The sequence below is a fragment of the Symphalangus syndactylus genome, chromosome 22 (assembly GCF_028878055.3).
Source record: "Symphalangus syndactylus isolate Jambi chromosome 22, NHGRI_mSymSyn1-v2.1_pri, whole genome shotgun sequence".
In the NCBI taxonomy this organism is placed as follows: domain Eukaryota; kingdom Metazoa; phylum Chordata; class Mammalia; order Primates; family Hylobatidae; genus Symphalangus; species Symphalangus syndactylus.
The window spans coordinates 32,058,569-32,086,088 of record NC_072444.2 but is presented as its reverse complement, the minus strand read 5'-3'; the positions used below and the strand labels follow the sequence as shown (position 1 = coordinate 32,086,088).

The window sequence follows — 27,520 nt, the reverse complement described above, 5'->3', positions numbered from 1 at the left end:
AAAAAAAATAGACTTAGAAGCAACCAGGAAAATAATAGCAGTTCATGGAGAGAAAAGCATCAATAACAAATAGGTACTCCAAAAAGTCAAGAGTCACACAAATATAAATTCCAAACAAATAATTCAAACTAGTTCTTATAAATGTTCCATTTTTCTCATTAAAGAAGTTAAAGGATTTACATGTCCAAGGGACAGATTCCCTGGTCAGAAATCCCTCCAGGGCCAGGATAATGAAACGCAAAATCCTAGCCATTAGACCACAGGTCGGGGTGTCCTTTTGCAAATTCTGCAGGGAATCCAAAGCAGGCAGTCTGCATGTACAAAGGATTTTACATCTGATTTCCGCCTTTTAAAAAATCTTGCCAATGGAGTTTGTAAGGCTATGTTTCTTTTGTGTACTTTCATAGGTAGCAGTAAGATAGCCATTTAAATCAACAGTTGTATAAAAAGTTTTCTTTTACAGATAGACAATTTATTTATTCCACACATGACTCAAGCCAATAAGCCTTTTTCATGGAAAGTCCCAAACGTAGCTTTCTGGGTTTAGAATAGCATGGACGTAAGCAGCATTTTTTAAATGGGTTCAGAAGATGCAAGGCCCTGTGATCTCTCCCAAAACTTCATTCGCAGGAGTAGAGAAAGCAAAAGAACTTTTGTTGCTACGGATGGGTAAGGATGGTGTTTGTGTGTGTGGTGCCTCCAGCATCCCACAGATTTGTGGGGGTTGCTAGACACAGGTTCATCAGTCCATGACACCAGGCAAGCCCTCTTGGGATTGGACTTTCCCAGGACTAACCACGTAACAAGAGTTGTGACAACAAAAGTTCCTAACAGCTGGGACTCCTTAATAAGACAAACTCCCCTGAGAACTCGGCACACTCAGAACAGAGTGCTGCTTAATATCGTGTGTGTCTCGGGGATCCCAGTCCTTTTAATCTGGCCACCAGACGTTGCCTGAAAATCATGCCCTCTGGATGGCGAAGACCAAGAAACAGTGCTCTCTCCTGGTCACAGATCAAGGTCTCATGGACATAAAACAAGACACGAGGGACAAGCAGCACAGAAAGATGGAAGTAAAAGAAACCTGGACCATTTCTGGGGAAAAAAGGAATCCTATGATATGAGTATTCATTTATACCAAAAAATATATCAGGGTCGGTAAACCAAAGTCCTACTCATACAAGTGCTTTTCTCCTATTAATCTTAAGTTTGGATAGGAAAAGGAGAGTGATTTTTGCCATCTGCTTGACTGGATTCTAAATGGAGAGACCAGGACTCTGGTAAGAATTTCTCACTCTTTGCTGGCTTGTCAGGTCCCGGGGTCCCTTGACTGTGGCTTTCAGAAGAGCACAGTGGTTTTGGCTATCCTGCTTACAGAACCATAACTGTAGGGGCCAAAGGAAAACTTTCCCCTTGTCCTCAGAAGGTCCACTGAAAAGAGACAGAAAAAAAAGGCAGATTAATAGGATAAAAGGCATACAAAATTTATTTTAATGTGCTTAACATGGGGGATTAGCATGAAAATGATCAATCCGCCAATCACCCAGTGGGATGCAGGTATTCATGTATTCTTCTTCACAGGGAGAGGGGAGATGGGAGATATGTGGCAATTTGAGGATAGTAAATGATTTCGAGGGGAAATGAATGCACTTGGAGGACATACAGTGACCTGGGACAAAGTCTGTTGGGCCCACAGAGCAGACAGTGGCTAGTAAATTATTCTCTTTGGAATTCTGAATGGGACTAAAATAGAGGACAATGATTTGGGACAAACCTCTGTCCGGGTGCATTGACAGACTTCATTCTGTCTTCTTGTGATATGAGTTAAGTTAATGAAAACTCAAGGAAGGAACCAGAGGTGATTGTGTTCTTCTTTGGCAGGTCTAGACTTCAGGCAGGTAAGGGAACTTTAGAGAACAACTTCCTCCTGTGCTTTGGGAAAAAAAGAGGATTGAGATACAGGAAGGCGGGGAGAAGGTTAGAGAGACATTGAGACTGCTTCTTTAGTCCAGCATGTCAAAGCACCATATTTTGGTGTATCAGTTTCTGAGCCCCAACTCTATATCTGTCTATTCATATCTCTCTCTCTCATGCATGTGCTCTCTCTCTCTCCCCACCTGTGCATCCATCTGTCCATCCATCCATCCATCCATCCATCCACTGTCCATTTATCTATCTCCCAGACTCACCCAGAATAATCTCCCTTTTGAATACTAAAGCCGAGTGACTAGAGACCTTAATTGCACTGCACATTCCTTTACCTTTGCCATCTAATGTGACCTAATTATAGAGTAATCTCCCATCTCATACATATTCATATTCACAAATCTTGAGTGCTTTCTCTACACCAGATTCTTCCAAACATACTAGTTCCCCAGTGTTCATAATGGCTTCATGAGCTAGACATTCTTGCCCTTGATTTACACTCAAGTTTAAGTGACTTGCCCAGTGGTAGCAGAATCAGATTCCACATTTGTGGCCTTGTGGCCTTGTATGCCAACCTTTCCCAAAAGGGGAGAAGCCCATAGCACTGATGTGAGAAAACAAATGCAAGTTTGGATCCCGGTTTTGTGGTGGGATTTGGGCTGAGTGATAGCATCTTCTTGTGCCTCAGTCTCCTCCACAATAAGAAGGAAAGTTCTGTTGTAAGGATTAAATGTGATATGATGTAGAAAGTGCTCAGAATCTTGCCTGGCATAATATCACAGGCTATGGTTACTATTTATTTTGATTAGCATTGCTATTATTGTTGCCACTGTTAACACTACCCCATAGTAAGAATGTAACAACTTCAGTAGCAGAAGGAGAGGAGGAAAGTGATGCCCTCACAAACCGATGAACCTGGGTGGGAAGTAGGGTCTGCTTGGATCCAAATGTCCTATCTGGTATTATTTCTTATTCCCCAAATTTCTTCCAGATTCATGAACATCATCACAGGACTCAAGTGACTATAATTCAGTAAGTCCAAACCACTAACGTTATGTCTAATTAGCTAGTCTTAATCGACATTAAGATAAATAACTTTTCAAATTATTTTTCCTGTGAAATTAGGACATGTTGGAGGGCAACCATCTATAATTTAAATCAATGAATTAAGACAAATGTAATTTAGTGGTTGCTGAGAAGAGAGAGAAAAATTTTTTAATGTGCTAATCAACTCACCAGTGTTGATAGGGGAAAATTCTGAAACACATTAATCAGCTGTGGGTGAAACAGCTCAGAGACAGTGTCATGCTGTTAAGAACATAAACAAGCAGTAATGGTTGAAGAACAAGCACCACTTGGCCTTCTTGGTCTCCTGCCAGTAGAGATTCCTCATCACCATCATCTTATTTTCTCTCACTTACAGTTGAAAAGTCTAGCCTTCAAGCATAGTGCCCACTGTCTGTAAAGAACACAGCTTGACATTTATTTTTGCTACCTATTTCTCACCCATCCCACCTCTTTTCTCATTTCAGGCTCCTGATGACATCAATGTCTGAAAGTTTAAAATGTATTCAAGTAAGTTTTCCTCCAAATTTGATTGTGCAGTGATAAAAGAGGCCACAGATTTGAACTGGGGATGACAGCATGTGGAATAGCCACCCACTTCCTGCATGTTGTGAGTTGGGGTGATCCAAAGCTGACAATAGAGGCAAAGGTGTAGCACAAATCCAAGAGTTGGAGTCAGGGCAGCACAATCTGACTCTGTAGTTGTAGAGGCAGCCTTGAGATGCTAAACATAGCTTTTCTTTGTTTTCAGATTCTGTCGTGATAAAAAAAGAAATGTCAACTTTAGATTTCACACTCTAAGTTGCGAAAAATGAGAGAATCTTTAATCAGTTGGGATTCTTTCTATTGAAAGTGATAAAGCTTGACACGAACAGTCTTGAGCAAAAATGGGAATTTATTGGCTTATGCAAGCAAAAATCTTGGGATGTATTCAGCTTAAGGCAGAATTAAAACCAAGAATTAAAACAAAGCTCTCAGAATTTTCATTGACAAGCTCTGCTTTCCCTCCATACACTCTAGCCAGGGAGCTCTAACTCTCCCACCGTGGTGACAGGTGGATAAGCCATCTCCAGCCTCACAGTCTTTCAATTAAGATGAGCAAGAAGCACATGACAATCTTTTCTGTGGACCCCAGAGTACTGCCTTTACTAGTTCAACTGACCTGGGGGTACACACTGAAGTGTGGTAGTCAAGAGCTCAACCTCTAAGTAATTTCCTGGTTTGCAGCCCAGCCCTGTGACCTGGGGAAACTTAGCAACCCTCTCTGAGCTTTATCTATAAAGAGGGCTGGTACCTGCTGCTTAGGGAAAGTATGAAACTCAGATAGGCTTATGCAGACCAAGAGCACAGGGCAGTGCAGATGGCACATGGCAAGAGCCCTGTAAATGTTAGCTACCGTCATCATACCCCCACCCTGAGTCAGTCACAGGGCCAGAGGAATGATGTGAACTGATTGCTTGGGCAACAATCTGAGATTCTGTGCCTGGGCAGACCACCCAGGCAGAGAAGAGGAAGCACAGACCTTCACACTAAATTTACATCATACCCAGGGCAGACAAACCCATGTTATAATGTGGGTGGGACACCTATGATATGAGGAGGGGGGTCTCACTTCTCCTTCTGCTCCTCAGCTGCACTGAAGGTGTGCATGCTGCAGTGAGCGCCAGCTCCCTTCACCCTGGAATTCTGCTGATCTCAACGGCATGGTTGGTTTGCTTCCTCTGGCTCTCACGCTAGTTGAAGATACAGACTCATCCATGTGTAAGAACTGTCCAAGGGGTGCTTGAAGGGCACTCTCACCATTGCATTGTGTTGCCAAGCTACAAACACAGCTTTATGCTCCAAACTCTTCAAGCTCAAGAGTATCAATGGCCCTTGGCTTTTACTGAGCCTGCTTCCATCGATGAGAAGCAGACTTCCATCTATTCAGAATGAGAGCCAACACATCAATTCAAAATGATGAAGCTATAAGGGGAAACAATTTCCCCAATGAGAAGCTGACAGCCATCCCCCTGCTTTGACTGAAGTGGCTTCTGTGGGCCCCTGGAGCAGAGCATGGGTGTGACTCACAGGGCTTCCCCTCCATAACAATGTGGGAAGTCAGGATGGAAGGAAGGAGATGGGGCTGGGAGTGGGGGCACAGGCTCTTATCCTTAAAATTAGGAATTCTTGGAGGGAAGTCTCATGACATCCCTGAGCCTCAGTTTCCTTGTCCATGAAAGAGGAAAATAATCCCCACCTCATTGAACTGATGTAAGGACTGAATGAGGTGGTGTGTACAAGTGGCCAGTGAACAGCAGGCCTTGGTACATTGTTAATATGCAGGATTTCATCATTGCTCTAAAGTTAAATTAGGAATAATCTTGATCTGTCCATTCATTTTTTCATTCATTCATTCTTCCATTAAGAATGACACAGTGCCTTTGTCTTCCTGGAAGTTGAACCACTCCCAGGGGATGCGTCTTCCCTCCTTTCAGTTCTGTAACCATAGTAAATGAGCAGGTTGCTCTGTGTCTTTTTAAAATTTTATTTATTTATTTTTATTATTGTACTTTAAGTTTTAGGGTACATGTGCACAACATGCAGGTTTGTTACATATGTATCCATGTGCCACGTTGGTGTGCTGCACCCATTAACTCGTCATTTAGCATTAGGTATATCTCCTAATGCTATCCCTCCCCTCTCCCCCCACCCCACAACAGTCCCTGGAGTGTGATGTTCCCCTTCCTGTGTCCATGTGTTGTCATTGTTCAATACCCACCTATGAGTGAGAACATGCGGTGTTTGGTTTTTTGTCCTTGTGATAGTTTACTGAGAATGATGATTTCCAGTTTCATCCATATCCCTACAAAGGACATGAACTCATCATTTTTTATGGCTGCATAGTATTCCATGGTGTATATGTGCCACATTTTCTTAATCCAGTCTATCTATGTTGGACATTTGGGTTGGTTCCAAGTCTTTGCTATTGTGAATAGTGCCACAATAAACATACGTGTGCATGTGTCTTTATAGCAGCATGATTTATAGTCCTTTGGGTATATGCCCAGTAATGGGATGGCTGGGTCAAATGGTATTTCTAGTGCTCTCTGTCTTGACTTTACTTTTCAAATTAACTTTTAAAATCTATCCTCACTGAGGAAAGGAATGCTAATAAAACCTCCCACATTAGACCAGGTTGCAAAAGAAGTCATACACATAATCCTTTCCCAGGTTCACCAATTTTGCTATTTTGATATCATGGTCCTAGGTGTGCCTAACAGCCACCAGCTTGATGCATGGCCCTGAGTCACCTTGCCACATTAGACAAACCTGCCCATTGATCAATAAGCAGTTCTCTGCTGTTCTTGATCCATTTGTGCCGCTCCCATGGGCAAGCCCTTGCTCTGCTCAGCATGGAGGGTCTATCTCTTGGCTGCTTTTAAGCCTAGTCTCAAAATATCTGTGGGGTTTTTGATAAGCTGGTTAAACTCTCCAGGCCTCAGTTTCCTCAGTCATAAAACAGGGAAGAAGTCAAAATCACCTCTCAGGGCTGTTAGTCTAACCGAGGCAAATGAGTGCTCTCAGTAAAACTGCAAAGTACTACACAGCTGGCAGCTGTACCAAGCTTGGCTTCCTCCTCCTCCTTTATCCTCCTCCCCCTGCTACTGCTTGGCATGGCTTGGATCTGTGTCCCCACCCAAATCTCATGTTGAATTGTTATCCCCAGTGTTGGAGGTGGGGCCTTGTGGGAGGTGATTGGATCAGGGAGGCAGTTTCTAATGGTTTAACACCATCCTCATACTGCTGTCTTGTGATAGAGTTCTCGCAAAATCTGACTGCTTAAAAATGTGTAGCGCCTCCCCACTCTCTCTTTCTCCAGCCATGTAAGATGAGCCTGCTTCTCCTTTGCCTTCTTCCATGACTGTAAGTTTCCTGAGGGCTCCCCAGAAGCTGCTATGCTTCCTGTACAGCCTGCAGAACCACGAGCCAATTAAACTTCTTTTCTTTATCAATTACCCAGTGTCAGGTATTTCTTTATAACAATGCAAGAACGTCCCAATACACTGCTCTTCCTCTTTCTCCTCTTCCTCCTTTTTTTTTTTAACCTATGGCAGATTTGAGGATAAAATTACATAATGCAAGTGAAAGATCTCTAAAAACTACAGCATTCCATGATGTTTTATCTCCATCATCAATATTACATTCAATTGCTACTTGATGATTGATGCGCAACAAATTCTCTCTCCCAGCTACAATCAAACATGTAGAAGAGCAGGTTGCAATCATGTTTCCCCAAGTTTGCTTTTCCTGATAGATGCTCTATTTTCCAATCTTTATTTTTCCATTAAAAAAGTTCCACCCCAGAACCTCACTCCAACATTTTGAAAATATACTGAACATACCTGTGCTTTAGAAGCAGGGCCTGAATGTGTATTTGTTTCCTGGTGAACCAGTTGATGGAGTTATGCAATGCTGGCATAAATTCACAGCTCATTAAACCAGCCACATTAAACATTATGGGAGCAAACACCTCCCCGAGGAGTCTAGTGGAAAAGAATAAGGAAGCCACAGCCCACATCAAGCCAGATGCCTAATCAGAGCCAACGGTACACACAGAAAGTGCTGATGAAGAGCTTCAGTACAGTGCTGCGTTGGAGTTAAATTCTGTAATTGTTAATCAACCAGGCATTATCAACCTTGATATTTCATTCACCATCTATGTATCCGGAGACACTCACCTGTCTTCTTGTTATTACATATTTTGCAGGACAATGCACTGAGAGATTAGAGTTCATAGCAACCGCCATGTATTTTTATTCTTTCCTGACTGTGTATGTTACAGAGAAACACAGAGCCTTAACAAGGCCTTTTAGATGTAAAATAATATACAGGGAAACTGTGCTTATTGTGGGGTTTCATGGAGAGTGATGACAATTAGGAATCCCTGTGCCCCTGATTAATGCGTGTTTATAAACACATGTGAAGTGCCTGCCACCCCGCGGTACAATGCAGGAGACAGAGCGTGGTTCTGATGAAACGGCCTCCACACAGTATCTAAGCCAGGCATCTAAGAGAGGGCTGACCTCTCCTCTTAGGCTCAGGGGGGTTTTTCGTGGGGCTGCCTGATCAGCAACGGGAAGACTGAAACAAACACAGGCCTCAATTTCCAGTATTGCCTGGGTGTGCAATGCTCGGTTGCTAATCACAGAAGTCTAAGAGTTTTACCAAGACACTTTTTCACCATCAGCAAGAGAAAGGTATCTCCAGGGTATGACAGTGATGAATCTTGAGGATCTGAAGGGGTCCCTCTTCCCTCTTAACTTTCTGCCCTGGGGACAGCTTATTGGCGATGTTTGCTCATTTGAGAAATGTATCGCTTAGGGTTCTACTAGAGAAAGAGAACCACCGGTAGATCTATATCTACATCTGTATCTATATCTCTACGTCTATATCTATACCTATATCTCTACATGTATATCCATATTTATATGATACAGATGTAGAGATATGAACATGGATATATTAGGTTGGTGCAAAACTACTTTTTTTTTTTTTCATTGAAAGTAATGGAAAAACTGGTCACGCGCCGTGGCTCACGCCTGTAATCCTAGCACTTTGGGAGGCCAAGGCGGGTGGATTATTTGAGGTCGGGAGTTGGAGACCAGCCTGACCAACATGGAGAAACCCCATCTCTACTAAAAATACAAAATTAGCCAGGCATGGTGGCGCATGCCTGTAATCCCAACTACTCAGGAGGCTGAGGTGGGAGAATCGCTTGAACTCAGGAGGTGGAGGTTGCAGTGAGCCAAGATCGTGTCATTGCACTCCAGCCTGGGCAACAAGAGCAAAACTCCATCTCAAAAAAAAAAAAATGAAAGTAATGGAAAAACTACAATTACTTCTGTACCAACCTTAATAGACACATAGATAAATAAATCTCTATCTCTATACATATGATAGATATATTGATATGGATATAGATATATCTACATCTATACCTAATCTCTATATCTATAGCCATGTGTATACAGTATCTATATTTATAGATCTATATCCGTCTCTATATTCATATATCTTTATGTCTGTATCTATACATGCTATAATTTAAATGTGCCCCCCAGAAAGCCTGTGTTGGGAACTTAATCCCCAATGCAACAGTATTGACAGGTGGGACATTTGAGAAGTGATTAGCCCAGACGGGCTCTGCTCTCATGAATAGATTAATGCTGATTTAAAAAGGATCTGAGGCTGCCAGTTTGATCTCTTGCTGTCTCTCACATGGGCTCTTTTCTCCTTCTGCCTTCCACCATGGGATGATGCAGTGAGAAGGCCCTCACCAGATGAGGCTGCTCAATCTTGAACTTCTCAGCCTCCAGAATTATGAGCCAAATGCATTTCTGTTCACTATAAATTACTCAGTCTGTTGTATTGTGTTATAGCAGCACAAAACAGACTAAGGAAATGTGTGTGTGTGTGTGTGTGTGTGTGTGTATGAAAAGAGAGCTGGATAAAGAGAAAGAGACAGATCTCTAAGATCTCTCTGTAAAGGGAAATAGAATAGAGGGGTATCTATCTCTATAAGCATATATATATTTGAATCTATCTATCTGTCTATACAGGGATATTTATAGATAGATCTCTATCTCTGTATCTATATAACTATATATAGAGAGATGGATATGAATATAGACATAGAGACATGTGGATATAGAGACCTAGATCTATAGATACACATATATTAAGAGATTTACTGCAAGGAATTGGCTTACATGATTGGGGAAGCTGTCCAGTGGGAAAGCGAGAGGGCAGGCAGGAAACTCTCCTGCAGGAGGTGACGCTGCAATCCCCAGGTAGAGTTTCTTCTTCCTTGGGGAAACCTCCATTTTGCTCTTAAAGCCTTTTAACTGATTGGATAAGGCCCACCCAGACTATTAATGATAAGCTCCCTCTCTGAAAGCCAACTGCTTGTAGATGCCAACCACATCTGCCAAATACTTTCACTGAAGTATGTAGGTTAGTGTCTGGTTGAGTCACTGGGTACATCAGCTTAGCCATGTTGACACATGGAAGTGTCCATCACAGGAAGTGAATATGAGAATTCTTACTAGGTTTGAGAGCATAGTAGGAGTGCTGAGAAGTTAAATATGGGAAAATAATTTGGGGGAAGAATTTCTGTCAACTCTTCAAATTATTGAGTGCACCATGGATGTGTTAAACACCAGTCAGCCACAAACATACCTTTAACACTCTTTCAATAACTCATGGGCTAGCTTATGCACTAGCTCATGCATGCACTGATGCCGTGCTCCACCCTGCAAGACTGAGTGAAGCAAGTTCACATTGTACTGGTATCAATCCCAGGGGAGAATTCTGAAGACCTTATCCACTGTATCATGAGCTGGAACAATTTCTATCACATGTCTGAGTCTAGTGAGGCAGAACATCCACACACAAGACACATGAAGCATGTTACTCACAGCAAGGAAAAACAGAAGCCTAGGGTTCATGGTGAGCCAGTCCTCCAAGACTCAGGTAAGCTGTTCAGAGTGCATGGACCTTTTCTCCTTAATTTCTCCATAGCTGAGGGACTCTGGAACTACCCTCCATTTTATATCCTGGGTGAAACATGACTTGTGGGCTAAAGCATTGTAGGACATTCTGTTCTACAAGGGACAAAAACGGAGCCCAGGCTATTCTGGCCAGTTCATCCTTAGCTCAAGATATTGTATTCTCAGCATGTTCTATGGTTATTCTTGAGAACTACAAGTGAGTATTTCTCAAAGGAGGAGAACTGGTTCAGTCCACAGCCAACTGGAGAACCGTCCAGCAGGCTGAATTACCAAACTGCCATATAACTCTAGAAGGATTATATGGTTTGGCTGTGTCCCACCCAAATCTCATGTTGAATTGTAGCTCCCATAATCTCCATGTGTCATGGGAGAGACCCTGTGGGAAGTAATTAAATCATAGGGGTGGGTTTTTCCCATTCTGTTCTCATGATAGTGAATAAGTCTCATGAGATCTGATGGTTTAATAAATGGGAGTTCCCCTGCACTGCTCTCTTGCCTGCCACTATGTTAAACATAGTTTTACTTCTCCTTTGCCTTCCACCATGATTGTAAGGCCTCCCCAGCCATGTGGAACTGTGAGTCCATTAAACTTCTTTTTCTTTATAAATTACCCAGTCTCTAGTATGTCTTTATTAGCAGCATGAGGATAGACTAATACAATAAATTGGTACCAGGTAGTGGGATGCTGCTGTAAAGATACCCAAAAAGGTAGAAGCAACTTTGGAACTGGGTAACAGGCAGAGGTTGGAACTGTTTGGAGGGCTCAGAAGAAAACAGGAAGATGTGGGAAAGTTTAGAACTTCCTAGAGACTTGGAGGGCTCAGAAGACAGGGAGATGTGGGAAAGTTCAAAACTTCCTGAAGACTTGTTGAATGGCTTTGATCAAAATGCTGACAGTGATATGAGTGATAAAGTCCAGGCTGAAGTGGCCTCAGATGGTGATGAGAAACTTGTTGGGAACTGGAGTAAAGGTCACTCTTGCTATGCAAGGAGACTGGTGGCATTTTGTCCTTGCCCTAGAGACCTATGGAACTTTGAACTTGAGAGAGATGATTTAGGGTATCTAGTGGAAGATATTTCTAAGCAGCAAAATGTTCAAGAGAAAGCAGAGCATAAAAACTTGACAGACTTGCAGCCAGGCAATGCAGTAGAAAAGAAAAACCCATTTTTCGGGGAGAAATTCAAGCCAGCTGCAGAAATTTGCATAAGTAATGAGGAGCCAAATGTTAATTGCCAAGACAATGGGGAAAGTGTCTCCAGGGTATGTCAGATACCTCTGTGGCAGCCCCTCCCGTCACAGACCTGGAGGCCTAGAAGGAAAAAATGGTTTGTGGGCCAAGCCCAGGATGCCCTTGCTGTGTGCAGCCTAGGAACGTGGTGCCCTGAGTCCCAGCCACTCCAGCCATAGCTAAAAGGGGACAAGGTACAGCTCAGACTGTGGCTTCAGAGGGTGCAAGCCCCAAGTCTTGGCAGCTTCCACATGGCGTTGAGTCTGCAGGTGCAGGGAAGTCAAGAATTGAGGTTTGGGAACCTCTGCCTAGATTTCAGAAGATGTATGGAAATGCCTGGATGTCCAGTTTGCTGCAGGGATGGGACTCTCATGAAGAACCTCTACTAGGGCAGTGTGGAAGGCAAATGTGGGGTGGGAGACCCCAAACAGAGTCCCCACTGGGACACTGCCTAGTGGAGCTGTGAGAAGAGAACTGCCATCCTCCAGGCCCCAGAATGGTAGATCCACTGACAGCTTGTGCTGTGTGCCTGGAAAAGCCACAGACACTCAATGCCAGCCTGTGAAAGCAGCCAGCAGGGAGGCTGTACCCTGCAAAGCCACAAGGGCAGAGCTGCCCAAGGCTGTGGGAGGCCACCTCTTGCATCAGTGTGACCCAGATCCAAGACATGGGGTAAAAGGAGATCATTTTGGAGATTTAAGATTTGACTTCCCTGCTGAATTTTGGACTTGTGTGGGGCCTGTAGCCCCTTCAGTTTGGCCAATTTCTCCCATTTGGAATGGATGTATTTACCCAATGCTTGTATCTCCATTTATCTAGGAAGTAACTAACTTACTTTTGATTTCACAGGCTCATAGGCAGAAGGCACTTGCCTTGTCTCAGATGAGACTTTGGACTGTGGACTTTTGAGTTAATGCTGAAATGAGTTAAGACTTTGGGGGACTGTTGGGAAGGCATGATTGGTTTTGAAATATGAGGACATGAGATTGAGGAGGAGCCAGGTGTGGAATGACATGATTTGGCTGTGTCTCCACCCAAATCTCATCTTGAATTTTACTCCCATAATCTCCCATGTCATAGGAGGGACCTAGTGGAAGGTAATTGAATCACGGGGCTGGTTTTTCCCATGCCGTTCTCACGGTAGTGAATAAGTCTCATAATATCTGATGGTTTTATAAAGGGCAGTTCCTGTGCACATTTCCTCTTGCCTGCTGCCATGTGAGATGTACCTTTGCTCCTCCTTCACCTTTTGCCATGATGATGAGGCTTTCCAAGCCATGTGGAACTGTGAGTTCATTAAATTTCTTCCTTTAAATAAATTACCCAGTCTCCAGTAAGTCTGTATTAGTAGTGTGAGAACACAGTAATACAAAGGGAGACCCCAGTTTTTCTTTCTTTTTTATTTTTATTTTTATTATTATACTTTAGGTTTTAGGGTACATGTGCATAACGTGCAGGTTTATTACATATGTATACATGTGCCATGTTGGTGTGCTGCACCCATTAACTCATCATTTACATTAGGTATATCTCCTAATGCTATCCCTCCCCCTCCACCCACAACAGGCCCCAGTGTGTGATGTTCCCCATCCTGTGTCCAGGTGTTCTCATTGTTCAATTCCCACCTATGAGTGAGAACATGCAGTGTTTGTTTTTCTGTCCTTGTGATAGTTTGCTCAGAATGATGGTTTCCAGCTTCATCCATGTCCCTACAAAGAACATGAACTCATCCCTTTTATGGCTTTATAGTATTCCATAGTGTATATGTGCCACATTTTCTTAATCCAGTCTATCATTGATGGACATTTGGGTTGGTTCCAAGTCTTTGCTATTGTGAATAGTGCCACAATAAACATAGGTGTGCATGTGTCTTTATAGTAGGATGATTTATAATCCTTTGGGTATATACCCAGTAATGGGATGGCTGGGTCAAATGGTATTTCTAGTTCTAGACCCTTGCGGAATCGCCACACTGTCTTCCACAATGGATGAACTAGTTTACAGTCCCACCAACAGTGTAAAAGTGTTTCTATTTCTCCACATCCTCTTTAGCACCTGTTGTTTCCTGACCTTTTAATGATTGTCATTCTAACTGGTGTGAGATGGTATCTCATTGTGGTTTTGATTTGCATTTCTCTGATGGCCAGAGATGATGAGCATTTTTTTCATGTGTCTATTGGCTGGATAGGTGTCTTCTTTTGAGAAGTGTCTGTTCATATCCCTTGCCCACTTTTTGATGGAGTTGTTTGATTTTTTCTTGTAAATTTGTTTAAGTTATTTGTAGATTCTGGATACTAGCCTTTTGTCAGATGGGTAGATTGCAAAAATTTTCTCCCATTCTGTAGGTTGCCTATTCACTCTGATGGTAGTTTCTTTTGTTGTGCAGAAGCTCTTTAGTTTAATTGGATCCCATTTGTCAATTTTGGCTTTTGTTGCCATTGCTTTTGGTGTTTTAGTCATGAAGTCCTTGCCCATGCCTATGTCCTGAACGGTATTGCCTAGGTTTTCTTCTAGGGTTTTTATGATTTTAGGTCTGACATTTAAGTCTTTAATCCATCTTGAATTAATTTTTGTCTAAGGTGTAAGGAAGGGATCCAGTTTCAGCTTTCTACAGATGGCTAGCCACTTTTCCCAGCACCATTTATTAAATAGGGAATCATTTCCCCATTTCTTGTTTTTGTCAGGTTTGTCAAAGATCGATGGTTGTCGATGTGTGGTATTGTTTCTGAGGGCTCTGTTCTGTTCCGTTGGTCTATATCTCTGTTTTGGTACCAGTACCATGCTGTTTTGGTGTCTGTAGCCTTGTAGTAGAATTTGAAGTCAGGTCGCATGATGCCTCCATCTTTCTTCTTTTGGCTTAGGATTGTCTTGGCAATGCGGGCTCTTTTTTGGTTCCATATGAACTTTAAAGTAGTTTTTTCTAATTCTGTGAAGAAAGTCATTGGCAGCTTGATGGGGATGGCATGGAATCTATAAATTACCTTGGGCAGTATGGCCATTTTCATGATACTGATTCTTCCTATCCATGAGCATGGAATATTTTTCCATTTGTTTGTGTCCTCTTTTATTTCTTTGAGCAGTGGTTTATAGTTCTCCTTGAAGAGGTCCTTCACATCCCTTGTAAGTTGAATTCCTAGGTATTTTATTCTCTTTGAAGCAATTGTGAATGGGAGTTCACACATGATTTGGCTCTCTGTTTGTCTGTTATTGGTATATAGCAATGCTTGTGATTTTTGCACATTGATTTTGTATCCTGAGAATTTGCTGAAGTTGCTTATCAGCTTAAGGAGATCTGGGGCTGAGACAATGGGGTTTTGTAAATATACAATCATGTCATCTGCAAACAGGGACAATTTGACTTCCTCTTTTCCTAATTGAATACCCTTTATTTCTTTCTCCTGCCTGATTGCCCTGGCCAAAACTTCCAGCACTATGTTGAATAGGAGTGGTGAGAGAGGGCATCCCTGTCTTGTGCCAGTTTTCAAAGGGAATGCTTCCAGTTTTTGCCCTTTCAGTAAGATATTAGCTGTGGGTTTGTCATAAATATCTCTTATTATTTTGAGATATCTCCCATGAATACCTAATTTATTGAGAGTTTTTAGCATGAAGGGCTGTTGAATTTTGTTGAAGGCCTTTTCTGCATCTATTGAGATAATCATGTGGTTTTTGTCTTTGGTTCTGTTTATATGCTGGATTACATTTATTGATTTGCGTATGTTGAACCTGCCCTGCATCCCAGGGATGAAGCCCACTTGATCGTGGTGGATAAGTTTTTTGATGTGATGCTGGATTTGGTTTGCCAGTATTTTATTGAGGATTTTTGCATCGATGTTCATCAGGGATATTGGTCTAAAATTATCTTTTTTTGTTGTGTCTCTGCCAGGCTTTGGTATCAGGATGATGCTCACCTCGTAAAATGAATTAGGGAGGATTCCCTCTTTTTCTATTGATTAGAATAGTTTCAGAAGGAATGGTACCAGCTCCTCATTGTACCTCTGGTGGAATTTGGCTGTGAATCTGTCTGGTCCTGGACTTTTTTTGGTTGGTAGGCTATTAATTATTGCCCTAATTTCAGAGACTGTCTTTGGTCTGTTCAGGGATTCAACTTCTTCCTGGTTTAGTCTTGGGAGGGTGTATGTGTCAAGGAATTTATTCATTTCTTCTAGATTTTCTAGTTTATTTGCATAGAAGTGTTTATAGTATTCTCTGATGGTAGTTTGTATTTCTGTGGGATCAGTGGTGATACCTCCTTTATCATCTTGTATTGCATCTATTTGATTCTTCTCTCTTCTTCTGTATTAGTCTTGCTAGCGGTCTATCAATTTTGTTGATCTTTTCAAACAACCAGCTCCTGGATTCATTGATTTTTTTGAAGGGTTTTTTGTGTCTCTAACTCCTTCAGTTCTGCTCTGATCTTAGTTATTTCTTGCCTTCTGCTAGCTTTTGAATGTGTTTGCTCTTGCTTCTCTAGTTCTTTTAATTGTGATGTTAGGGTGTCAATTTTAGATCTTTCCTGCTTTCTCTTGTGGGCATTTAGTGCTATAAATTTCCCTCTACACACTGCTTTAAATGTATCCCAGAGATTCTGGTATGTTGTGTTTTTGTTCCCATTGGTTTCAAAGAACATCTTTATTTCTGCCTTCATTTCGCTATGTACCCAGTAGTCATTCAGGAGCAGGTTGTTCAGTTTCCATGTAGTTGAGTGGTTTTGAGTGAGTTTCTTAATCCTGAGTTCTAGTTTGATTGCACTGTGGTCTGAGAGACAGTTTGTTATAATTTCGGTTCTTTTACATTTGCCAAGGAGTGCTTTACTTCCAACTATGTGGTCAATTTTGGAATAAGTGTGATGTGGTGCTGAGAAGAATGTATAATCTGTTGATTTGGGATGGAGAGTTCTGTAGATGTCTATTAGGTCTGCTTGGTGCAGAGCCGAGTTCAATTCCTGGATATCCTTGTTAACTTTCTGTCTTGTTGATCTGTCTAATGTTGACAGTGGGGTGTTAAAGTCTCCCATTATTATTGTGTGGGAGTCTAAGTCTCTTTCTAGGTCTCTAAGGACTTTCTTTATGAATCTGGTGCTCCTGTATTGGGTGCATATTTATTTAGGATAGTTAGCTCTCCTTGTTGAATTGATCCCTTTACCATTATGTAATGGCCTTCTTTGTCTCTTTTGATTGTTGTTGGTTTAAAGCCTGTTTATCAGAGACTAGGATTGCAACCCCTGCTTTTTTTTGTTTTCCATTTGCTTGGTAGATCTTCCTCCATCCCTTTATTTTGAGGCTATGTGTGTCTCTGCAGGTGAGATGGGTCTCCTGAAGACAGCACACTGATGAGTCTTGACTCTTTATCCAATTTGCCAGTCTGTGGCTTTTGATTGGAGCATTTAGCCCATTTACATTTAAGGTTAGTATTGTTATGTGTGAATTTGATCCTGTCATTATGATGTTAGCTGGTTATTTTGCTCGTTAGTTGATGGAGTTTCTTCCTAGCATCGATGGTCTTTAAAATTTGGCATGTTTTTGCAGTGGCTGGTACCGGTTGTTCCTTTCCATGTTTAGTGCTTCCTTCAGGAGCTCTTTTAGGGCACTCCTGGTGGTGACAAAATCTCTCAGCATTTGCTTGTCTGTAAAGTATTTTATTTCTCCTTCACTTATGAAGCTTAGTTTGGCTGGATGTGAAATTCTGGGTTGAAAATTCTTTTCTTTAAGAATGTTGAATATTGGCCCCCACTCTCTTGTGGCTTGTGGAGTTTCTGTCGAGAGATCTGCTGTTAGTCTGATGGGCTTCCCTTTGTGAGTAACCCGACCTTTCTCTCTGGCTGCCCTTAACATTTTTTCCTTCGTTTCAACTTTGGTCAATCTGACCATTATGTGTCTTGGAGTTGCCCTTCTCAAGGAGTATCTTTGTGACATTCTCTGTATTTCCTGAATTTGAATGTTGGCCTACCCTGCTGTGATGGGGAGGTTCTCCTGGATAATATCCTGAAGAGTGTTTTCCAACTTGATTCCATTCTCCCCGTCACTTTCAGGTACACCAATCAAACGTAGATTTGGTCTTTTCACATAGTCCCATATTTCTTGGAGGGTTTATTCATTTCTTTTTACTCTTTCTTCTCTAAACTTCTCTTCTGGCTTCATTTCATTCATTTGATCTTCAATCACAGATACCTTTCTTCTAGTTGATTGAATCGGCTACTGAAGCTTGTGCATGCATCACGTAGTTCTCGTGCCATGGTTTTCAGCTCCATCAGGTCATTTAAGGTCTTCTCTACACTGTTTATTCTAGTTAGCCATTCATCTAATCTTTTTTCAAGGTTTTTAGCTTCTTTGCGATGGGTTCGAACATCCTCCTTTAGCTCAGAGAAGTTTGTTATTACTAATCATTTGAAGCCTTCTTCTCTCAACTCATCAAAATCATTCTCTGTCCAGCTTTGCTCCATTGCTGGTGAGGAGCTGCATTCCTTTGGAGGAGAAGAGGCACTCTGATTTTTAGAATTTTCAGCTTTTCTGCTCTGGTTTCTCCCCATCTTTGTGGCTTTATCTACCTTTGGTCTTTGATGATGGTGACATACAGATGGAGTTTTGGTGTGGACGTCCTTTCTGTTTGTTAGTCTTCCTTCCAACAGTTAGGACCCTCAGCTGCAAGTCTGTTGGAGTTTGCTGGAAGTCCACTCCAGACCCTGTTTGCCTGGGTATCACCAGCGGAGGCTGCAGAACAGCAAATGTTGCAGAATGGCACTGTTGCTGTCTGATCGCTCCTCTGGAAGCTTCGTCTTAGAGGGGCACCCGGCCGTATGTGGGGTGAGTCAGCCCCTATTGGGAGATGCCTCCCAGTTAGGCTACTCAGGGGTCAGGGACCCACTTGAGGAGGCAGTCTATCCATTCTCAGATCTCAAACTCCATGCTGGGAGAACCACTACTCTCTTCAAAGCTGTCAGACAGGGACATTTAAGTCTGCAGAAGTTTCTGCTGCCTTTTGTTCAGCTATGCCCTGCCCCTAGAGGTGGAGTCTACAGAGGCAGGCAGGCCTCCTTGAGCTGTGGTGGGCTCCACCCAGTTCGAGCTTCCCAGCTGCTTTGTTTACGTACTTAAGCCTCAGCAATGGTAGGCGCCCCTCCCCCAGCCTTGCTGCTGCCTTGCAGTTTGATCTCAGACTGCTGTGCTAGCAGTGAGGGAGGCTCTGTGGGGGTGGGATCCTCCGAGCTAGGTGTGGGATATAATCTCCTGGTGTGCCATTTGCTAAGACCATTGGAAAAGCGCAGTATTAGGGTGGGAGTGACCCAATTTTACAGGTGCCCTCTTTCATGGCTTCCCTTGGCTAGGGAAGGGAATTTCCTGACCCCTTGCACTTTCTGGGTGAGGCAATTGTCCTGCCCTTCTTCAGCTCACACTCCTTGTGCCGCACCCACTGTCCTTCACTCACTGTCTGACAAGCCCCAGTGAGATGAACCCAGTACCTCAGCTGGAAATGCAGAAATCACCCATCTTCTGCATTGCTCACACTGGGAGCTGTAGACTGGAGCTGTTCCTATTTGGCTGTCTTGGAACCTCTCTCCGGGAGACCCCAGTTTTATCCCCACTTTATTGATGATGAAGCACAGGTGCAGTCATGTAGGAAGCTCGCAGCAGAGCTAGGATTTGAGCCCAAGAATCCTGTCACCTGAGTTTTTAATCTTTTTTTTTTAATAAGGCTTCCAAATGATCTTTGTATTTTGAACCAATTCTGAATTACTCTGTTGAGGCTGATAGGAGTTAGCGCTGATGATCCCAATCATTACCTATGAAGTTTTGGGCAAGTCATTCTGCCTCTCTGGGTCTCCCTTTTACCACAGGTTAAATGGGGGTACACTCCCCCTTTTAGGCAGCCTCTTAGTTTTAAGATTGCTGACAAGTTTAGAAGGCAAAGTGTGTGGATATGTTTTATAAATTGTAAGTACTGTGCATATGGGAAAAATTCTTTTCCCTTAACTTCTCATATGCATAATTTTCCCAGCAACTACATCTGTGTTCAGCTTTGCTTAATGAATTGCCCTACACAACAGGCAGGAGTAGCTCCATGGCACGTGAGGTGCAATTTAAAACATGGCATCTCTAAAATGCATTTATTTCTAGCCCTTTTTCCATGTGATTGAAGAGAAGTCTCACTTTTCTGTATCCTCCTTTCACTCTCCTGTGTCTCTTAGAACCAGAGGCTCCAGGAATCCTCAGGGCAGGGTCTCCATCCATGACAGACAGAAGCCTCTGAGACTCCCTGCCCAAGCTCATATCCCCATTGTGAGTAATCTCCTCTGTCCAAGGTTAGCCACCAGGCATCTTGCAGAGGCGCCTGGGGACCCATGTTCAAAATTTTAACCTCTACAAACACCTATGGTTAAGGCCCTGTCCCTGGCACATCCCAATTGTAAACTTTGGGCCACTTTTCTCTTTCCTAACTACAGACTCCAGTTCCTTACCTCCAGGATAGTGCAACCCTGATGCGCTTCCACCTTGAAAACAGCTCATGCCAGCTCTACATGCTGTCCTCCTTCATAGAATGGCAGCCCTGGTTGCAGAGGAGCCTAGATCTTTGGAAAGAAAAGGCCATTGTCTCCTTGGCAAGAAGGTCAAAGGAGCTGCCTCCTCCTCCTCCTCCTTTCTCTTCTCCTCTTCCTCTCCCTTCTCCTCCTCCTCTCTCTTCTCTTCCTTCCCTGCCTCCTCTTCATTTTCCCATCTCCTGGTCCTCTTCTTCCCCCTCGTCTCCCTCCTCCTTCTCCTCCTTTTCTTCTTCCTCATGTTTGTCTTCCTCTATCTCCTTCTCTGCCTTCTTTTTTCTTGTTTTGTCTGAAGCTGTGACTACAAAACACTTTTTTTTTTTGGTCAGTATCTCAACTCATCAAGTCTGTTTTCATAAGTAAACAGGCATGGAGTGAGTTGCAGTTGTTGTAGGTGTTGGAGGTGCCAGTCCTCCCTCATACGCAGCTCTCACCCAGTGTTTTGGGTGGAACCTGAAAGTGAGGATGGAGCCCATTTGTAGAGCTCTCCAAGGAAGACTGTTGCTATGGAAACTTCAGCTTGGCACCATATGCAAATACCTGTCTCCCTTGAAACTTGCCTGACAGTGATGCTGAACAGAAAATATAGAACATGGTAAAATGGGTTTTTAACTTTTATGTAGGGACTGTAAGAGCTGTGCCTTCTAATTAATTATGCACAAGCACTCCGAGAGGCAACCTGGTAGAAATGTCTGCAGGTAATGGCCTTTTGACAAATTCCCTTCAACTCTTAATTTTTTAAAGGGAACTTTTTTCAGTAAATAGAATGAGAAAAGGAGAGTCAGTTCATTTAGAGCAGGCTGCTGTGGACACCCATTAGCTGTGTGCTCACTGCACAAGCTTCACTTCTCCTCATTAGTGTGATGTGAACACAACTGCCAAGGGCCCGGCATGGAGGCCATCAGTCCTGTCGCACATGCTCAGGGACAATCCCACGGGGGCTGTCTCAAATAAATGAAAAGCGTGGGAGGAGCCCCCCAGAAATGACCATAAGCTGCCCTCTTGGGGGGTGTCTGCCTTCTAAGACCACTTGGGTGATCCTGGCAGTGGATCTGGATTCCAGGTGCCAAGAGGACATTTTGCAGAGCTCAGAGTGAGAGAGGCATGGAATTTGGGTTCCCTGGGGCTCAGCCAGGTCCTGAGCTCTCCTAGGCTTCCAAGGAGGCAGAGAAGAAATACCTGGGCCCGGTGGAGCTCTGGGTGTTATGTTACCAAAGTTTATCATCGCCAGTAAAAGAAGAGGCTAACAAAGAGGGAAGTGGACACCTTAAGGCCAAGGCTGGAAAATCAGCTAGGGATGATGGCACAAACGGGGGGAGCATTTAGTGGCCACCTGGTGCACATGACCCACTGTGCTGAGTCACATTGTTTGTGCCTTTAGGACCCTGGGTGGGCCCTGGTGAGGAAGCAGCCTCAGGAGCCTTCCAGAAGCAAGCCCAGAAGCACTGGCCACTCGAGTCCACCCTGTAATATCTGGGTCCTTCTCAGTGGGGTGGGCAGACCACAGAGGACAGAGGGAGCTGAGGCGGTGCAACACTGGGGCCCAAGAAGCAGACATGAAATAAGAGTCAGGCAGCAGGGGTGGAGGTGGAGGCAGATCTCCTGCAGTGGGGTGTCGGGGCATTGGCACCGGGACACAGTGGGCCTGATGGTGCAGGAGCTGCAGGTGCTCTGCTAACGGCAGAATCTGCCTGGACCCAAGAAAGCAGATCCCACAGCAAAGTCACGTGGCTGTATTCCATCCACAGAACGACTCTCTGGAGTGGGTCCCACATCCCCTTTATGGATGAAGAAACTGAGGCCCAGTGAGGTGCGAGAGACTCGGCCTGGGGCACAGTCCACCATCTACTGAGGCCTCACAATTGGTCATTAAATTGCATCCACTCGAGGCTCCTCTATCATTAGCATATCACAGGAAAGGTGGGTTATGCTACAGTTGAGTTGTTCCCTCTCAAAAATCTTACGTTGAAGTTCTACCCACCAGTAACAGAATGTGACCTTACTCGGAAATATGATCCTTGCGGTTGGAAGTAGTTAAGTCAAAATGAGGACATACTGGAGCAGGGTGGGCCCCTAATCAGTCAGACTGGTGTCCTTATAAAACGGGGAGATGCAGGCTGAGAGGCACAGGTGCAGGGAGAAGGCCAGATGGAGATAAAGGCAGAGATCGAGGTGATGCATCCATAAGCCCAGAAGTGCCAGTGATTGCCAGCAACCACCAGTAGGTAGGAGAGGCGTGGGGCAGGTTTTCCTTCACTGCCCCAGAAGAAACCAACCCTTGACCTTAGACGTCTAACCTCCAGAACTGGGAGACAATAAGTTTCTGTTGTTTTAAGTACCCAGTCTGCAGCAAACGTCCCCCAGCCCTGTAGCTGCAGGAAATAGCTCAGGTCAGACCACCCCTAAGGTACATTCCACGTGAGGGCTGGTGATGGCCATCGGTGCCTTTACTGACGGTGTTGATGCCTTACCCTGGGCATTGGCAGGGCTGGCAGAAATGTGGCTGGGAGTGGCAGGGACCATGGAACCATCGTGGCCTGGGGTGAGGAGGGCGTTGAGCAATCATGCTTGGGGACGTTCAGCTCTGGGCTTTAGGATTCAACAGAACACCGCATTGATGTACAGTTGCTTGCAGTGGCCTTGCTGGTTCCTGTAGACGAGCTCTTTTGATCCTAATGGCGATGTGGCCAAGAAAACAGGCAAGTGTTCCTACAGGCCACATTCTCCCAGCTGCTGACTGGTGGAGGTGAGCTGCAAGGAACTGCCCCCAGGCCCGACGGTGAGTGCCTCTCATCTTCCGTGCCACTGGCCCCAGGTCTCTATTCCTAGGCAATAGCCAGAAAGTCAGTAATATTTCTCTAGGGAAATTTTAACTGATGAATTGTTTAGTAGGTAAAATTCACTTCCTCCATAATTGGAAATGTAAATAGAAGTGATTAGGGACTGATCTGTAGCAATTGGGCAAATGTAAGGAGTGCACTATTCTGTTATAATAGAGGGGAGTGGTGGCACACCCCTCGCTGGCACTGCCGGCTCCTTCGGGAGGTCGGGGTGGATGTGTGGCAGAACCCAGGCCACCTCAGGGATGGGGTGTCAGCTCCTTCCTGAGAGGTCCTTTGCCACACAGCATGGCCCTAAGCGCCTAGATTTCACACTCAGGGGAGATGCTTCAAAACTTTAGACCCAAGGCTGTGGGTGCCACAGACACACGGAGGAACAGTCTTCAACCAGACTGAGACCAGGGCTTGTTTCTTGTACCTCCTTCTGCCCCAACACACACACACACATCACATGCACGTGCACACACACACATACCACACACACACACCACACACACACCACACACACCACACACACACACCACACACACACCACACACAACCTCCCATATACACACTGCCCTCACACACACCACACAATCCCCTGTACACATGCATGCACACACACTACACACCGTACACACACACTGCACAACCTGCCATACACATTCATGCATACCTCACACACACTCCTCTTTTGTAACCTCCTCTCTCGCTCAGTGCTTTGAGGGTAGGGGTCTCTTATGCAATGGCAACAATGCAAAGATGCTGATCCACAGTCCTCCGTTCACTCGTCAGTCCCTACAAGCCAAGGGCTTTGCTCACACCTCCTCATTCTAGTCCCTTCTGCAGCCAGGCAGAGAAATCTGGGCTTTGGAGACACGGCTTGCCCATGCTGTGCATCTCCTTTGCTGCAGAGCCAGAACCTGTGGTCAGGTCAGAGGACCTGGAGTGGGTTCCCCCAGCACCTCACTTGCTGTGTCCCCAAGCCCATCACCTCCCATCTCCTCTTTCAGTTTCCCAGAGAACACCTGATGGAGAAACAGATTCCTTCCCTGGCCTGCTGGGTTCCCTTCTCAGGAATGGAGAATCCAGCTTGTGAAGGAAGAAGATGGAAGTCAGGTATAGGCTCAGAAGCTGTCTGGGTGACCTTCTCTCCTTTAGAGGATAAGAGTCCCTTTACCCTAGCCCCATCCCTGACACTTAGGCGGGGCTGCGGAAGTTTTATGTGTCATTATCAGCTCCAGTGGGTTCTGACGATACCATGATTTCTGCATCGTTTACAAGTTTGAAGCAAAGGCCAGTGTTTAAACCCAAAGAACGAATCTTTCAGAGTAGAATTTTTCAGTGCTAAGAACATTTGGGTGCACTATGTTCTATCTAATGCCTGACCAGCTGCTGCTCGCACCTTCCCTCTTAGAACTGAGAATTCACACCTGTGACCCCATCCGCAGCCTCTGGAGACCCCTGGGCTCAGCCCTTCATTTCCAGCCCACAAATGACAGTAGTGAGCTGGATGCTCTTAGGGACCCTTCTGGCACTGGGTTCTGGGACGGAGACCCTCCCTTTAAAGAGTTCTCTACCTGGGCCTGTAAAACCAGCAGGCCTTCAAACAGTGCTGTCCCCCAGCCCTCTCTGCACAGAGGCTCACTAGGGCCACCCCCAAGATGGCATCCTCCGGCCAAAGGCTCCTTGTGGAGCCTGACCCTTTCTAAGCCTAAGGATGCTGGCTAGAGCTAACCCTGCAGAGCTGAAACCTGGCTTGTCCCACATTTAGGTAACAGTGTCAGCTAAAGTTGGCGAACTGATTAAGAATAGTAAATTGAAGTCAAAATAATTTTTAAGTGCTCCAGTTACCAAAGCCTAGGTCCTCTCCTGTCTACCCAGCTTCCCAGTTTTATCTCTAGCATATTTTATGGAAATAGTTCTCTCTCTCTCTCTTTCTCTCTCTCCTTCCCTCTTCCTCCCCACCCCCCAACTTTCTCTCTACTAGAAGAGCCTGGCTGGGCTTCCTCAGATTTTTTAAAGCAGAAATTTAAATACAATATCTAAAGCTTTTAGCCTTGCTTATGGCAACACAAAAAATCCGATTATCAATTAGAACTGATAATGTTTTACAGACTATTCTCTTTATTAGTGCCATATTGCAGCTAATTCTAGAGAACAATTTCTCGGAAATGTCCCTGGGTTATGGTTTTGCTGACTCCATTTTGCAGAAGATTTAAGATGCCAGTGAGTGCCCGCCTGTGCCTGCCTAGGGCCCCCCGATGCCATCCTTCAGGCTCCCTGGGCCAACGCAGCCCTGGGCTCTCTCCATGCTGGAAAGGCGAGAGCATTCACACGACCCGAAGTTCTCAGTCTTCAGGTAGGAAATTCACCAATCCCTTGACATGTGGGTTTGGTTTGGGTCTTTAATCACTACTAAACTCACCCCCAAAGTACCTCGAAAAGGTAGCAAGACCCAGAGGAGGCCACATCCTTCATCATTTTCCTGCCAGGATCTCTGCCAGGAGACAACAAGAGGCACCTGCTCTGCAGGGCTCGTCCCCAGAGCTCGCCAGCCCAGCCCCAGGAGCCCTCCAGAAGGCCCACATTCACAGATTAAATCTCATGCAATTTGGCGCCTCTTCCGTCTTCCAACACTTCACAGCCATGGCCCACCCTCCCACCAGCAATTTAAGCCAGCTCCAGAGCCAAGGCCACCTGCTGTGCACAGTGTGATTTTTTTTTCCAAGCTGAAGCTGTGGGTAGAACTTTCAGTCTTCACCTCAAAATACAGTCCTGCTGGGTGCATGGACAAAGTCAGAGTCGAAGGAGTCAGGGGTCACAGCCAACACCTTCCAATAAGACACTGTCCATGACCTTGTGTCACCGGATCCTTGGCCACACGCAGTCAATATCATCCTGCGTTTTCAGTGGCTCAGTAATTTACTTTGAGCTTCAGAACCACAAAGAGGTGGAGCCAAGATTAAACCTGGTCCTTCTAGACATGGGTTCTGGATGCCTCCACTGTGCCTTGATACCAAAGGGTCCCTACGTACGCCCCTCTCATTTACGATGGAGTTTTCTGGCTGTTATTCAGTCCCTTCATTCCAACTTCTCCTTGATTGTGCTACCCAGAACCACGTTCGCACATCTGCTACAGTTGGTTGTTGATGGCATTGATCCCACTCTCGTTACATGACTGATCAGTAATTAGGCTGAGCTAAAATTAATTCACAGTCTCTAGAGGCCAACCCAGAGGCTCCGCCTAGAGACATCTGGCTTATGCTTGCTGGTTGGATGAGGTGGGTGCGAGGTGGATGCGTGTCTTTGTTTATTTGAGCTGCTGTAACAAAGCTCCACCGACTGGATGGCTTATCAACAAGACATGTATTTCTCCGTTTCAGAGGCTGGAAGTCTGAGATCAGGGTGTTGGCATGGTTGGGTGCTGGAGATGCCCACTTCCTTGTTGCAGACAACCAGCATCTCATTGTATCCTCCCACAGTGGAAAAACAACAAGAGAGCTCTCTGGGGTCTCTTTCATAGGGGTCCTGTCCTAGTCTGTTTTGTGTTGCTATAAAGAAATACCTAAGGCTGGGTAATTTATAAATAAGAAAAAAGTTTATTTTTCTAGGATTCTGATGGTTGGAATGTTCATGATTGGGTGTCTGCTTCCGGTGAAGGCCTCAGGCTGTTCCACCCATGGGGAGGGTGAATGGGAGCTGGTGTGTGCCGAGACCACGTGGCGCAAGACAGAGGGGAGGTGCCAGGCTCCTCTTAACAACCAGCTCTCATGGTAACCAATAGAGCAAAAACTCATTCACTCCCAAGAGAGAGCATTAATCTATTCATAGGGGATCCAACCCCATGACCCAGACACCTCCCCCTAGACCCCACCTCCCAATACCACCATGCTGGGAATCGAATTTCTTTCTTTTTTTTTTTTTTTATTATACTTTAAGTTCTAGGGTACATGTGAACAATGTGCAGGTTTGATACATAGGTATACATGTGCCATGTTGGTTTGCTGCACCCATCAACTCATCATTTGCATTCGGTATTTTTCCCACTGCTATCCCTCCCCCAGACCCCCACCCCACAACAGGCCCTGGTGTGTGATGTTTCCTGCCCTGTGTCCAAGTGATCTCATTGTTCAATTCACACCTATGAGTAAGAACGTGCGGTGTTTGTTTTTCTGTCCTTGTGATAGTTTGCTGCGAATGATGGTTTCCAGCTTCATCCATGTCCCTGCAAAGGACATGAACTCATCCTTTTTTATGGCTGCATAGTATTCCACAGTGTATATGTGCCACATTTTCTTTATCCAGTCTATCATTGATGGGCATTTGGGTTGGTTCCAAGTCTTTGCTATTGTAAATAGTGCTGCAATAAATATATGCATATGTGTCTTTATA

At 44.5% G+C, this 27,520-nt stretch overlaps 2 long non-coding RNA genes across 2 annotated transcripts; both read left to right on the top strand.

Annotated features, from left to right (window-relative positions):
- The first annotated feature begins 779 nt into the window (after window positions 1-779).
- On the top strand, window positions 780-4,954 carry LOC134735543 (uncharacterized). The gene is made up of 4 exons (XR_010118739.1): window positions 780-1,280; window positions 2,918-2,958; window positions 3,459-3,501; window positions 4,623-4,954. It is a non-coding gene; the product is annotated as an uncharacterized lncRNA (long non-coding RNA).
- Window positions 4,955-22,901: 17,947 nt separating this feature from the next.
- On the top strand, window positions 22,902-26,986 carry LOC134735542 (uncharacterized). The gene is made up of 3 exons (XR_010118738.1): window positions 22,902-23,082; window positions 24,139-24,244; window positions 25,339-26,986. It is a non-coding gene; the product is annotated as an uncharacterized lncRNA (long non-coding RNA).
- The last annotated feature ends 534 nt before the right edge of the window (window positions 26,987-27,520 follow it).